We start from the raw sequence: 14,283 nt of genomic DNA, 5'->3' as shown, positions 1-14,283 counted from the left end.
AAAATGACAATTGATGAAGAATAAAGACGCCTTTCTGTTGGGTAAAAAAAGTACTGTGCACCCAGTGGAGATGATCATTTTCCTTGCAACACCGACATTGTATGAACCTGCTGTGCTGCAATACAACATCACACAAGCAGAGGGCACCACGTAAGCGTCGCATGCTTAAACTACCCCATATATCTTACAGAGACTCTGTAACAGAGTAATCACATTAGTTCCTTATAACTGGATACATGTGAAATGAAGACGTCTAGCTCTAGCTACTGCAGCTAAGGAATCGTCATTAGTGTTCAAATCTAGTTGCATCATGGCATGCTGAGCCAAGCATAAACCAGTTACAGATGGATGCAGAGACACAGCAGCAGAAGAACTACAAAGCTACTGAGGATTGTGGGTAGTGGCAGGAAATGACATCGTGAAGGACGGAGCTTCTCTTATTGGTGTGACTGATACTGCACAAAAAAGGTACCTGGAAATAAGCAGCAACAGCATGACAGCCCATAGGGAGTGAAGGATCATTCAGTGACTGCTCACCGGCTTGAGAGAAGGGTGAGTGATGTACAGTACATAGGAGTATCACTGTACATACATCGCCTCACATTTCATTGCACATGTACCGGTTAATTTTTTACAAGACAACATGCTGTCTGCACCTGAAAGACTGAAAGCGATTCTCTTATTTGTAACCAGCACACAGCGCTTCCAGGGGGAAATTCGAATGTATTCTTTCTAATATGTTTAATCCAGTCAGAGCATACAAGCATTTTGTTTCTATGCAGAAATGGAAATCGCCTCTGATGTTCGGCTGAGTTCAGAGACCTCTGATCACTGCAGACTTTAATTATTCCACACAATGTAAAGGCTTTTGTAGTCTATACATGTGGTAGATTAAATATATGAAACATTATATTTTCTATCATTTATTTAAGTAGTAATCGAGCCAGTAGAGGTTACTATATGTCACAGACTGTAAAGCATATGTATTGCTGCCAGCCTAGATTCACAGGCCAATGCATGCAATATAAAGGGAATATAGATGTGTCCTCCTACATCTGTCCTTAATACGAGAGGAGCTGTTTGGCGCGACTGCAGCAAAGATGTGCGAGGACGCATCTGTAGTTATATGAAAAGGGGCACATGCCATGCAGTTGGCATCATTTACATGTTTGGAGACTAAGCAAAGCAGCACAAAAATAACTATAAAATATCTGAAAGTGAAAACATAATAGGCCTGATTCTGGGTCACACGCAATGCTGATGTTCACGTAGATGTGCCATTATTTGCAGCTGCGCATGTTCTGGAAATCCTACCGCGCTTGCGTTACACAGAGTGTACGCGCAAAGGTGTTGTTATCAGGATAGATGGTATCAGTAAGGTGGCAGAAAAACGATAGGCGTTCCTGGGCAATGACCGGGAGGTGGCTAGTAGTGCACAGAAAAATGGGTTGTTCAGTGGGCACATTATGGGAGTACCACAAGTGTATCAATGCAAACGGCTGTATTCACAGACGCACAGGTATGGTAGGCCATGGTCTGACGGGGAAACTGCACCTGTCATAAGGCGCGTGCAATTTTTGATGGTGTATAAGGGCGCACCAGGTGGTATTACAGTGTGTAGAAACGCTAAAAGTGGGAGTCTCAGACCTTGCTCATTCAGCAGCATGGAAGTGCACAAGGGAAGGAGTTTGTAGCACCATTTGCATAAACTCGCAGACAGGCGACTGCCAATGCACACTGCTGCATTTGCGTGCGACTCAGAATCAGACCCGATGTGAGGTGGCACATGCACTTTCTTTTTAGCAGTATGGTAGTATACTTGCGTTAGAGCAAATGATGGCTTATATATATATTCTCTCTGTAGGAAGTAAAAATTTTATCATTTACATTTTCTTTATGATATCAGCAGATATGGATAATTTATTGAGGTCATTTGATGGACCTGTATAACCCACCTTGTTTATTATAGGCTCTTATCCCTGTAAACAAAAAAAAAAGTGCAGTGACTTTGCATTTAGTTGTATCCATACTCTTTGCCTGTTTTTTTTAGCTGAAACTTGACTATATTGCTCTGCACAACTGCTGGCATGAGAATGAATTGATTAGTTATTGATATCAATATCTGTGATACATTACAGAGAGCTATAAATCTGCTCTGTAATTATCCCTTTCAATAGGGTTCCAACATCGGGAGTGCAGTATGCAGTGGTGATGCAGTGACTAAAAGAAGTATTGAGACACTGATAGAGCAGATGCTCTCGGGTAATAAACACCTCCACACTGAGAAGACACTTCCTGTACTGTGAGCCAGCTGAACGTAAGAAATTACACAGACCTTTCTGTTTGCTTCCTTTGGAGGAAAAGAGCACAGTGTGGTGTCCTAGCTATTGTATATCTGAGAAGAGTTCAATGACGCAGGTTTTATTTGGGATAAGTGTTTACTCTGTAGCCTGATTTTAAACACCGATATATGTGCCCTGTATGCAGAAATTATCCATATAATTGTATTCACCCTTTCTTCAGCATAGCTGGTAGCCTATATTCAAATAGGAGCTACTTTTTGATCAGTTTCCTAATATTTGTGAGTGTTCCTATAGGCATATTTCCTAAAAGGGACAAGATGTCCTCCTTGGATGCCTAGCACTCCCAGTATTGTGAAATTGAGCAAGCCATCTGTGTCCTAGTTTTCAATCTATAATTACTATCCCTTGCTATTTCTTGCTTACAGAATACAATACACTTTGATAGGATCTTGTCGTACTAAGGCCCTCATTCAGAGCCGGACGCTCTGAGCAGAGCGCTCGCTCTGAATGAGGGCCGTCCTCCATAAAAATGGAGCGTCCTCCTGGACGCTCGTATAGCTGTGGGTCACCACCCACAGCCTATACGAGCGTGAAGGTTGATGGTCGCGATGGTCTTGACCATCGCGACCATCGCCACTGCGAGCCGGAGCCTACGGTTGAGTTTCTCAACCGCAAGGCCCGGAGTGATTTTGGCTCTATCAGAGCCAAAATCACTCCCACTGACATCACTAGTGATGTCAGTGGGCCGGCTTCTGACGGTAGGCGTTCCCTTGGGAACGCCCCCATCTGGGAGGCACGCCCCCGGGAAGCCCACCAAAGGGGGCGTGCTGTCAATCAACATCGACAGCACGCCCCCTTTGATCAGACACAACGAGCGAAGGAAAGTCCTTCGCTCGTCGCGTCTGGCGCATGCGCACGACGGAGCTCTCTCCGTCATGCGCAGTGCACACCATCGACCCACTTGCGAGCGGACAGCCGCTCGCGAGTGGGTCTGAATCAGCCCCTAAATCAGCTAATCCAGAGTTTTAACTATAGGAAGCAAATACTAGATTTAGGGATCTGTGTTTTGATGTACAAAAATTATTTACCTTTTTGTCATTTGAGTATCATATTAAGAGGGGAATTCAATATGAAACGTAAACTTCGCTGTCTAAGTTTACGTTTCATATCGGAGCTTTTACCTGGGATAAAGTATCGGGCGCGCGCCCGCTTATTCCCGTATTCAATATGAAACTAACGAAAACGGGAGCCTGCGAAGTGGGATTTGCGTAAAGTTACGAAATTTTCCTTAAAAAAATTGTAGGACCCCCCTAAAGTTGTAAAAACAAGGGGGATCACTATGGGTACCCCTGTTTTAGCCTGTAAATGAAAGTCGGGGATTTAAATAGCCGCAGCAGGTGTTTTTTTCCCGACATTGAAGAAGTGTTGCAGAAGAGCACTTAGGTTATTTTTTTTTCGTTTTTTTAAGTGGTCCCATCAAATTTGGGGTACATGAAAATGGGTACTAGCATATTTTGATGTTCCTAAAGTAAGTTTTAAAAAATTCTGTATTTGTGCACCTGCCGCTATAAATCTATTGTAGAAAACACCTGCCGCATACTTGCAGAATAGCCCTGAACCTATTTCTCTATTGTTAAACAATTTTTTCCCATTTTTTTTTTTTTATCACCCCAATTTTTTAAATAATTTTTTGGGGTGTCCCTGTTTTTTTTTTTTTTTACTTTTTTTGACACAGTTATTTTTTAAATGTCATTCCCAGGGGTACAGGCTATTTTTTTTAAGCCTGCACCCCTAAACCCCAATTCTGCACTTTTTTTCGCCACCTATTCAGTGGTGAAAAGTTATCCCCATTTTTTTTCAAAGACTTTTCGAACCTGCGAAAAGTCTTTGAAATTGATTATGGTGTAAAAGTAAAACCTGCGATAATGACATCATAGGTGTGATATTAACACAAAAAACTGAGTTTTCGCTCCATATTGAATTCCCCTATATGGGTTGTATTTATGACATGAGCTTTTGGTGATATATTTTGTTATTTGTTATTTGGTTATGACATTTAAAAAAATATGTTAATTACAAGACATTCTAAATAGGTTTTAGAAAAAGAATGTTCAAGTAGATATAATTGTCACTAGAGCAGGTAGGGATCAATGTTATGTAATTGGAGCCTCCTAGTTATGTCACCTGCTAAATGGATGTCCACATAAATTATTACATTTTGGAATTATTTTTACTCTTTTTGTTTCTTTCTAGCAAATAATTATACCAGTTTATTCTTACTCCAGAGTGGCATGGCTGCTATATAGACACACCTTAATCATCTTGCCCCTTACCTCCTCCTCCACACAAGATTGTATTTATTCTAACCACAGGCTAACAGTGCACAATGTCAGAGTAGTCAGACCCATCCAGTTTAATGGTTTAGTAATATGAATCCTATTCCCTACATCGCATCATGTGGTCACAGCACTCCCAGCTATAGCAATGGTTGCAGCACTTCCTGAGAAAATAATGTTTTACTCACAAGATCACATTGCTGTGACACACTGTTGCCAGTCCCTGCATCTTTGTAAATGGGGATTATACAAAAGCAGAGAGAGAAAACCTGCTCTGACATTGAATTTAGGGTATGTAGTCCTTAGAATCAATCTTGTTTCTTCCAGAATTTGGATGAACACATTTCTTTACATCGCCAGGGAAATGTGATTTTAGCGGAGGATTTTAATACTATTCTTGATTGCCATATGGATAGGTCCAAACCTCTTCCCAAGACCCTTCAGAAATATCCTTAGCAGACTCTGCAGCTTTGGTTACACACTAACCCTTATTTGATTCCCGGAGGATCAGAGAGCCCACGGCTAGGGATTACCTTCTTTTCCCCAATACATGATGTTTACACTAGGATAGATATGTTTTGTTTTTTTTAGTATTGAACTAGCTCAGTCTATATTAGATGTTTTTATTTGACCCCGAACTTGGGACCTCATTCAGAGCCGCTCCCAAAAAGCGAGCGCTCGCTCTGAATGAGGGTGGCCGCTTTTTTTTGTTTTAGCGGGCCTCCTGGCCGCTCGCTAAGCTGTGGGTTACCACCCCCAGCTTTTGCGAGCGGCCAGGTGATGGTCTCGACCATCGGGCTTGCGACGAGAACCTTGTGGTAGGGTCTCATCTGCCGCAAGCCCCAGTGAGCTTCGTGCTCTAATAGAGCAGGAAGCTCACTACTGACATCATGAGTGATGTCAGTAGGGCCGCCCACAGCCCCTTCAGGAACGCCTCCGTTTGTCCAGCCACCCCCCCTCCCCGCCTACAAAACGGAGCGAGATGTCTATCAACATCGACAGCCACCCCGTTTGTAGCGAGCCCAGGAGCTTGTGAACTTCTCACCCGCTACGGGACTTGCGCGCGGCATGTACGCAGTGCCCCACCATCGACCCGTTTGCGAGCGGGTCTGAATGAGGGCCTTGGTCAGAACATGGTCCAATGATAGTTGATATTATGGGACATCAGACTAGTTGTGGTTCTCGTCATTGGCGTCTGAACGATAGGATTCTTCTTAAACCCTCTACTAAAGCCCTTTTAGTTAGCGAATTACAACATTACTTTCATACCAATACAACGATAAAATATCTCCCCGATGTTTGTTGTCACGGGAAGCTCATAAGGCAGTAATTCGTGGTCACTTAATTAGTGCTTCAGCCCATTCTAAAAAAATTAGAACTCAACAAGTACGTGATCTTACAGATCAGATACGAATCCTAGATAGTAAACATAAATCTTCAGGGTCTAAGGAAGATCTATCTAGATTACAAACTGTACGTGGTGAGTTAAATCTTCTTCTGACAGATAGGGCTGAATGTGCATTGAAATGGCTTAATCAGTCATATTATGAAAGGGGATAAAGCGGATAGATTACTTGCCTCTAGGTTACGATCGAAGATTGCTCAAAATAATGTTCTTTCGATTAAATCCTGAAAGGGCGACTTACTCTATAACCCTAAGCATATACAGAGGAGTTTCTTTCTTTCTACTCAAAGTTATATAACTCTTCTGGGAACTTTTCTTCACCACCAGAGTCCTCGATTCAGGATTTTCTTACGAAATGTAATTTGCCTTGATTATCTTCAGCAGCTTTAGAGAATTTTAATGATGAAATCTAATAAAGCTCCCGGTCCAGATGGTCTGACAGCAACTTGTTACAAAACAGTTTCAAATATTCTTATCCCTCACATATCCACATTATTTAATAGTGTTTTAAATAGTGCACCTTTCTCCCCTCAGGTCCTTGAAGCTTGAATCATAGTAATTCATAAGAAAGGGAAAGATCCCACTAATTGTGACCATTATAGACCAATATTATTATTAAATACTAATATTAAGCTTTATTCAAAAATGTTGGCAACTCGTTTAAACTCTATTTTGCCTCGATAATTTCATAATGCCCAAGTGGGTTTCATTTCTGGGCGACAAGCTTGAGATAATACTAGACAGATTATTATTCTGGTTCTTACTATTAACTCCAGAAAATGTCCTGCCATCTTGGTTTCTCTAGATGCTGAGAAGCCATTTGACAGGATTAGTTGACCATTTATGTTTGAGGCACTCTGTCAATTTGGCTTTGAGGGTACATTTCTCCAAGGTATTATGGCTTTATATTCTCCCCCCTCTGCTAGAGTAGCAGTCAATGGAGTTGTCTCACACCCCTTCTCTATTGCTAATGGAACACGCCAGGGGTATCCTTTATCGCCCCTGATTTTTTCTTTGGTTATAGAGTCACTAGCAGCCAGTATCCGTCAATCTTTAAATATTAAAGGGATTCAGGTTGGTTCAAAAGATTTTAGAATTTCACTGATGATGTTCTACTCACCTTGTCCTCTCCCAAGGAGTCTCTTTCTAACTTGTTTGATCTCCTTACTTATTATTGCTCTATATCTGGATATAAAATCAATTATTCAAAACAGAGGCTCTTCCCTTTTATATTCCTAGCACTCATTTAGATGCTCTTAAATCTAATTACAGTTTTGCTTGGAAGTCCGACAAAATAAAATATTTAGGAATTTTTATTTCTCGCACTTATGATTTACTTTATAATGCTAACTATCCTTGAATCCTATCTTCTATAAAGGCGCACCTGTTCAGATGGCAATCCTTATTTTATTTCCTGTTTTGGCAGAATTATATCTATCAAAATGAATCTTTTTACCGCGGCTTTTCTATTTATTTCAAACACTACCAGTTAGTGTACCGAATAGTTGGCCTGATTCAGAGCCGGACGCTATTTGCGCTCGCTCGTCCAGAAAAAGGGGTTGGCTATTTAAATTTACCGTTCGCTCTTTGCGGTCTGTTCACGCCTCTATGTCTGAACGAGCGAACAAAACATGCGAACGTAATTTTGAAAAAAACGCCCCCTGGCCTCTCGCATCATACGTCATGTCCGCTATTTATTAGATTAATCGAGTACATCGGACGGCGTATGAACTGCTCGCTATTCTTGTGGTTGGTTTTTCCTACCACAATCATGCGAGCAGTTCTAACTATAAAACAACCAAGTGACGTGGTAGATGACGCTGCTTTGTTAATTATGCACTCCCATTAAACGCCCGTTTTGACCGTTTGGCACGCCTGTGTTCGGATCTCCACTCCCCGTTTTCAAGCACCTTCCCCTGTTACCACCCACAAACGCCTCATTCTGTCACTCAAATTAGCAGGCATTCGCTATTTAGCGAGCACACGATTTTCGGCCGCACTGACTGGTTCGCGCATGCGTATTAAAATCCGTACGCATGCGCAGTTGTGCGAACATCGTTCGGAATGAACGAGCGGCCGCTTACGAGCGGCTCTGAATCAGGCCCAGTGTTCTTTCCCAACTCCACAAATGGTTCATACAGTTCATATGGAAGAAAAAGATTCCCAGAACTAGTTTTTAAAATTTAAGGGGCTCGATTCTATTCTGCGCGAAGTGAATAGCCCCAGGAATCAGCTTCCGGAGCTATTCAATACACTGCGCGGCTAACCCCGACTAAGGATTTCTTCTCGCACCCCTCGAGATACGAGCAGAAATCTGACAAAAGTCCCGGCGCGAGGCTGTTTTCTGCCCATTGCGCCTGGAAAACAGCATCGCGCCGGGAAGTTAGGTCAGGGAATGCCTGTTCTCGCGCCTTAAAAAGAGTGTTTAGTCGCGAGAACGGGCATTCTCCGACTAAACACCATGCAGTATAGAATAACTCCGGGAGCTATCTCCCTGCGCTATTTACATCGCGGGCAATTGAATTGAGCCCAAGGAGAGAAACTCCCAATGCTAGTCGATTATTCCCAGATATTAAAATTATATTATTTGGCTGCACATCTCAGGCTGTGGCATGGTTTGTCCCTACTACCTCTTTGAGATAGGTGGAATTAGAAGCTGCTGCTTACAAGCTTGTTTCCCTTCCCTCTATACTGGGAATGCACTCGAGACACCGTTCATTGTTGGTCTCATCTCACCCTATAGTTAATTTCACTTGTACTATTTGGGATCAGTGTATACGGCAATTTAAACTTCTCTCTATAAATTTCTCTCTATGGGACTATCCATTATTTCCCCCTGGAATTTCTAAGATTTTTTTTTATACCTTGGTTTACTAGGGGTATGCAATTTGTAATGGATGTTGTGAACGATGGTACCTGTATGAATCTAAGTGACTTACAGAACAAATTAAATTTTCCAGATGTAAATGTCTTCGTTTACCTTCAGCTAACACTTTGTTACATCACTAAACTGTTCTGTACAACCGAATCAGTTTGAACGACTATGGGCCGTATTCAATTAGTTTTGCATCCGCAAAAATGTTCCGTCTACCCGACTTTCTACTTCAGGGTCCATAGGGTATCCACAGGATACCTTGGGTATAGGTGTGACGTCAGTCGCAGGGCACCAAAGAGTTAAGCTTTCAGCCTCCCAGGATGCACTAGGTCCCCCTCCTATACCCCGCCCTCGGGCCAAGGCACCCCAGTTTAGTTTGGTGCCCGGCCGGAGTCGGGTGCACCTGTTGGAGTGGGGGGCTAGAAGAGCCCCTGAAGCTTTTCTCATGCAGCTGTGGCTGCACATCTGGATGAACAGCATGGACAGTCAGTCCTGACGTCCATGCTGTCTTCCCTACACCCCGCCGGTACCAGAACGCCGGTACTGATCCGGGGATGCTGGTGGGCGTCTGGGGTCACAGCTAGCGGTGACCCCAGATGCTCCGGACCATGGCCGGATTCAAGGGGGACAGAGGTAAGCAGCGGGGTCCCGCGGTGGGTCCCCGCTGATCACATGGTCCTAAGTCCCCAGGCAGGGGGCTCCCTGGGGACTGGCTGCAGCGTGGAGCCAGGCGACCAACCTGCGCTTCCACTACCCCCTGGGACAGCGGACCGCAGCAGAGCGGTAGCGCTGCGGCGTCCCAGGGGTTAAATGCATGCCAGGGGAGCGCGTCTTCCCTGTCTCACAGCCGGCGCCTCCCCCGCTGCACACAGCCCTCTCTGCATGCTGCCGACTGGTCCTGTGGCAGCGCTCCTCCCCCAGGCCAGCCTCCTCTCTGCTCCTCAGCGGCCATCTTCTCCAGAACGCATGGTGAACGCTGCTGGAAGCGCTGGACGGAAGCATCGTGGTCTGGGTCCCCCCGCATACCTCTCCTCCGCTGTGGCTCAGGTCTGTGTATGCAGCGCTGTGTCCTACCAGGCCCTGTGTCTGTGTAGTTGAGTAATCAGCGCTGTTAGTGCAGGAATTGTTATTTCTCTGCATTGTATGTGACTGTGCTAGCGCTGCCTGTAACTTTTCTTCTCTAAACTGTCAGCTTTATTACTGTCCCTGTTCTTCTGCTAAAGCCCTTGCGGTGCGGTGCTGCAGGGTGGTCTCTCGCCTATTTAATACTTAATTGGTGAGAGAGGTCACATACGTGGTGCCATCATGTCTGAAAGTGATTTTCCCCTCCGGCTACAGTGTACCACGTGCAAAGTACCGTTAGCGGAGGGGGAGGGTAGCGCGGAGGGCCTTTGCCGGCAGTGTTTGTCCATGGCGCGGCCTATTACGGTTACAGCACCGGTACAGGAGCCGCCCTGGGCTTGTTTCGCTCAGGCGTTAACAGCTTTAGTGGGCCAGTTAGCTCCGCAGCCCGCGTTTACTCCGATGGGTTTGTCCCAGCAGTCTGTGGTGTCGTCACCCATGCAGGGGTTCCCACGACAATTGGTGGTACCCCACAGTCTCCCTATTTCCCCGCTCCCGGGTTCTCAGGAGCCAGCGTGGGTTAACTCCCTGACGAGTTCTGTACAGCACTTGTCGGATGTGTTGCAAGGGGAGTCTGTGATGCGGCCTCATAAAAGGCCGGTGGCGTCTCTGTCCGCTCCTTATGAGGATGACGAAGGGACGTCTGATGATGGGGAGATTCTGGATCCTTACGATCAGGAACCTCTCCATACTAAGGACGCTGATGCTAAGTCCAAAGTATATATTCCTGGACTTATTCGGGCGGTCCGCACAGCCTTGGTGATTGAGGACGAAGTTCCCCCAGCGGCTAAATCTAAGTATGCCTTTTTCAAAGATGTGAAGGGCGATGCCACAGTCTTTCCTCTTTCGGGTCAGTTGGTGGACCATTTAGAGGAGGCGTGGAAACAACCTGGCAAAAGATACCAGCCGCAGAGACGCCTGGCGGTGGCTTATCCGTTCGCAGATAATTATTTTGCTAAGTGGGAATCCCCTCCACAGGTGGATTCTCACGTGACCCGTCTTGTCCGTAGTGCCACATTGCCGATGCCATCCATGTCCTCCCTTAAGGATGCTACGGACCGCAAGGTAGAAATCTGCCTGAAGTCCGCTTATTCCCTTGCAGGGGGGGCAGCACGGCCGGCTATGGCCATTTGCTGGGTTGCCAGAGCGATGGAGCGCTGGGCGGATTCATTAGAGGCTTCTTTTGAATCCGACTGTCCGGCCGAACAGGCGGAGTTGATTGGCAATCTCCGTGATTCGGCCACCTACATCAACGAGGCGGCTCTAGACATTAGTACTCTGGTGTCTAGAATTTCTTCAGCAGCGGTAGCTGCTCGTCGCACCTTGTGGCTGCGATCCTGGAAGGCGGACGCAGATTCCAAGAAAGGTCTGGAAGCGTTGCCGTTTACCGGAGAAGTTCTCTTCGGTCCGGATCTGGATAAGATTGTGGCCACGCTGGCGGCAGCCAAATCTGCTTGTCTCCCGTCGGCCGCTGCTCCTTCTGGTTCGGGACCATCGTCCTTTCGGTCATCTAGGGCCCAGGGCAGGCCCAAACCACAGTCGTTTCCTCGACAGGCTGGCCCTAAGAAATCGGTCAAGCCCCGGAAGCAGGCATGGAGTACCAGACGTCCGGCCCCCAAGCCAGATGACAAGCCTGCGGCCTGACGGTCCGGGCCTCCCTTTGGGGGATCCCAGGGTGGGAGGCCGCCTGCTACAGTTCGCCCAGTGTTGGTCGACCACTACGACAGACACTTGGGTTCTGGAGGTGGTTTCCCACGGATACGCCCTCTCCTTCCGGCACAGACCCCCGGCTCGCTTCTTCACCACGGGTCTCCCATCAGACCGGAACAAGGCTACGGAGCTGCGGAAGGTATTGCACACTATGCTCCAGGCTGGAGTTATAGTGGCTGTTCCATTCTCCCAGAGGGGCCAGGGTTTCTATTCAAATCTATTTTTGGTACAGAAACCCAATGGGTCATATCTTCCGATTCTCAACCTCAAAGCACTCAACAAGTCTTTGCGGGTCCCGAAGTTTCGGATGGAGACCCTACGGTCCATCATTCTGGCGCTGGAACCTGGGGACTACTTGGTGTCATTGGACATACAGGACGCTTACCTGCATGTCCCTATTCTTTTACGCCATCAACAGTTCCTCAGGTTTGCAATCCGCAGCGACCACTTCCAGTTTCGGGCGTTACCTTTTGGCCTGGCAACAGCACCACGTGTTTTCACCAAGGTGATGGCGGTCATGGCGGCTTCTCTGCGGCTGCAGGGAGTCCGCATGTTGCCGTATTTGGACGACCTGTTATTGGTGGCAGGATCTCCAGAGCTCCTGTTACGCCACTTGGACCTGACCATTGCACTGCTGCAACGGCACGGCTGGCTAATCAACTGGCAGAAGTCCACTCTAATCCCGTCTCGGAGGATTCTGCATCTTGGAGCCTTATTGGACTCGGGACAGCAAAGGATCTTCGTGACGGAGGACAAGATCTCTGCTTTACAGTCAAGGGTGCGCAGTTGCCTGCACAGCCGCCGGGTGTCCTTACACTCGGCGATGAGGTTACTGGGCTCCATGGTGTCGGTGTTCGACATGGTGGAATACGCCCAGTTTCACTCCAGACCTCTGCAGCACCTGATCCTGTCCAAGTGGAACGGGCTGACTCAGTCTCTGAAGTCCCAGATGATTGTGATCACCCCGGAGGTTCGCCTGTCCCTTGCGTGGTGGTTACAGACAACCCACCTCAACAAGGGACGTCCGTTCTGGGTTCCAAATTGGGTCCTGTTGACAACGGACGCCAGTCTTCGGGGCTGGGGAGCAGTTTCGGGTCCACACTTGTTCCAGGGCAGGTGGTCGCCGACAGAAGCGGAGCTTCCAATAAATATCTTGGAACTCCGTGCAGTCTTCAATGCTCTCCAGCAGGCACAGCGGTTTCTCCAGGGTCGCCCGGTGCAGGTCCAGTCGGACAACGCTACCACCGTGGCCTACATAAACAGGCAAGGAGGAACTCGCAGTCGGGCGGCTCTCGTAGAGGTCTCTCGGATCCTGGTTTGGGCGGAGCGCAATCTTCCGGCCATATCAGCGGTCTTCATCCCGGGAGTGCTAAATTGGGAGGCGGACTTTCTAAGTCGCCAGGACGTTCATCCGGGGGAATGGTCCCTGCACCCGGACGTTTTTCAACTACTGGTGGACAGGTGGGATCTTCCAGAAATCGACCTCATGGCGTCCCGGCACAACAACAAGTTGCCGGTGTACGGGTCTCGCACAAGAGACGAAGGGGCGTCTCTGGTGGATGCTCTGTCCGTCCGGTGGACGTTCCGGTTCGCATACCTGTTCCCTCCGGTCTCCCTTCTTCCACGGGTAATCCGGAAATTCAAACAGGAAGGAGGGACGCTCCTGTTGATAGCTCCCGCGTGGCCCAGACGGCACTGGTTCTCAGACCTTCAGGGTCTGTCCGTGGACAGTCCTCTGCGGTTGCCGCTACGACCGGACCTTCTGTCTCAGGGTCCTTGCCTTCACCCGGACCTGACTCGGCTGTCTTTGACGGCGTGGCTGTTGAGACGGCCATGCTGAGGTCCCGGGGGTTTTCCAGCTCTGTGGTGCGTACCATGTTACGAGCTCGGAAACCGTCTTCCGCGAGGATATACCATCGTGTGTGGCATACGTTCTTCCAGTGGTGTCGACCGAGAGGTTATGCACCGCGGGAGTTTCGTCTGTCTCGGATTCTCGCCTTCCTGCAAGCGGGACTAGATCATGGGCTTCGCCTTGCTTCTTTGAAGGTACAGGTTTCGGCCCTATCTGTCTGGTTTCACCGTAGGATTGCTACAATCCCGGATGTGCGCACCTTTATGCAGGGTGTTCTCCGCATTCAGCCGCCCTTTGTTCCACCTGTGGCGCCTTGGGATTTGGCTGTGGTCCTGAGGGCTCTCCAAGGACCGCCGTTTGAACCACTGGGCTCAGTGGATCTTAAATGGCTAACAGCTAAGACTGTTTTCCTTCTGGCCATTGCTTCGGCCAGACGTGTTTCTGAGTTAGGGGCTCTTTCTTGTAGACCCCCTTTCTTGGTTTTTCATGGGAACAGGGCAGTGCTCCGCACTCGGCCCGAGTTTCTTCCCAAAGTTGTTTCCCAGTTTCATGTTAACGAGGAAATAGTTGTTCCGGCCTTTAACTCACCGGGTCTTTCCGTGGGTGAGGCCTCTTTGGATGTTGTGCGGGCCTTAAGGACTTATGTTGACCGCACTTCTTCGTTTAGGAAGTCGGACGCT

At 47.5% G+C, this 14,283-nt stretch overlaps 1 protein-coding gene across 2 annotated transcripts in view; it reads left to right on the top strand.

Annotated features, from left to right (window-relative positions):
- The first annotated feature begins 329 nt into the window (after positions 1-329).
- The window catches only part of CCDC134 (coiled-coil domain containing 134), a 50,111-nt gene continuing 36,157 nt past the window's right edge, over positions 330-14,283 (top strand). The window contains exons 1-2 of one of the 2 annotated variants that reach the window (XM_088468063.1): positions 332-552; positions 2,178-2,317. The gene's annotated coding sequence lies outside the window, so the exon portion shown is untranslated. Of the gene's footprint in view, positions 553-2,177; positions 2,318-14,283 lie in introns of both variants that reach the window. The other variant, XM_088468064.1, reaches the window with a different exon arrangement.

This window comes from Taudactylus pleione, unplaced genomic scaffold (assembly GCF_031769625.1).
Source record: "Taudactylus pleione unplaced genomic scaffold, aTauple2 ptg000080l, whole genome shotgun sequence".
Classification (NCBI taxonomy): Eukaryota; Metazoa; Chordata; class Amphibia; order Anura; family Myobatrachidae; genus Taudactylus; species Taudactylus pleione.
The sequence above is the reverse complement of the archived record's forward strand: the minus strand, read 5'-3'. Positions and strand labels throughout refer to the sequence as shown.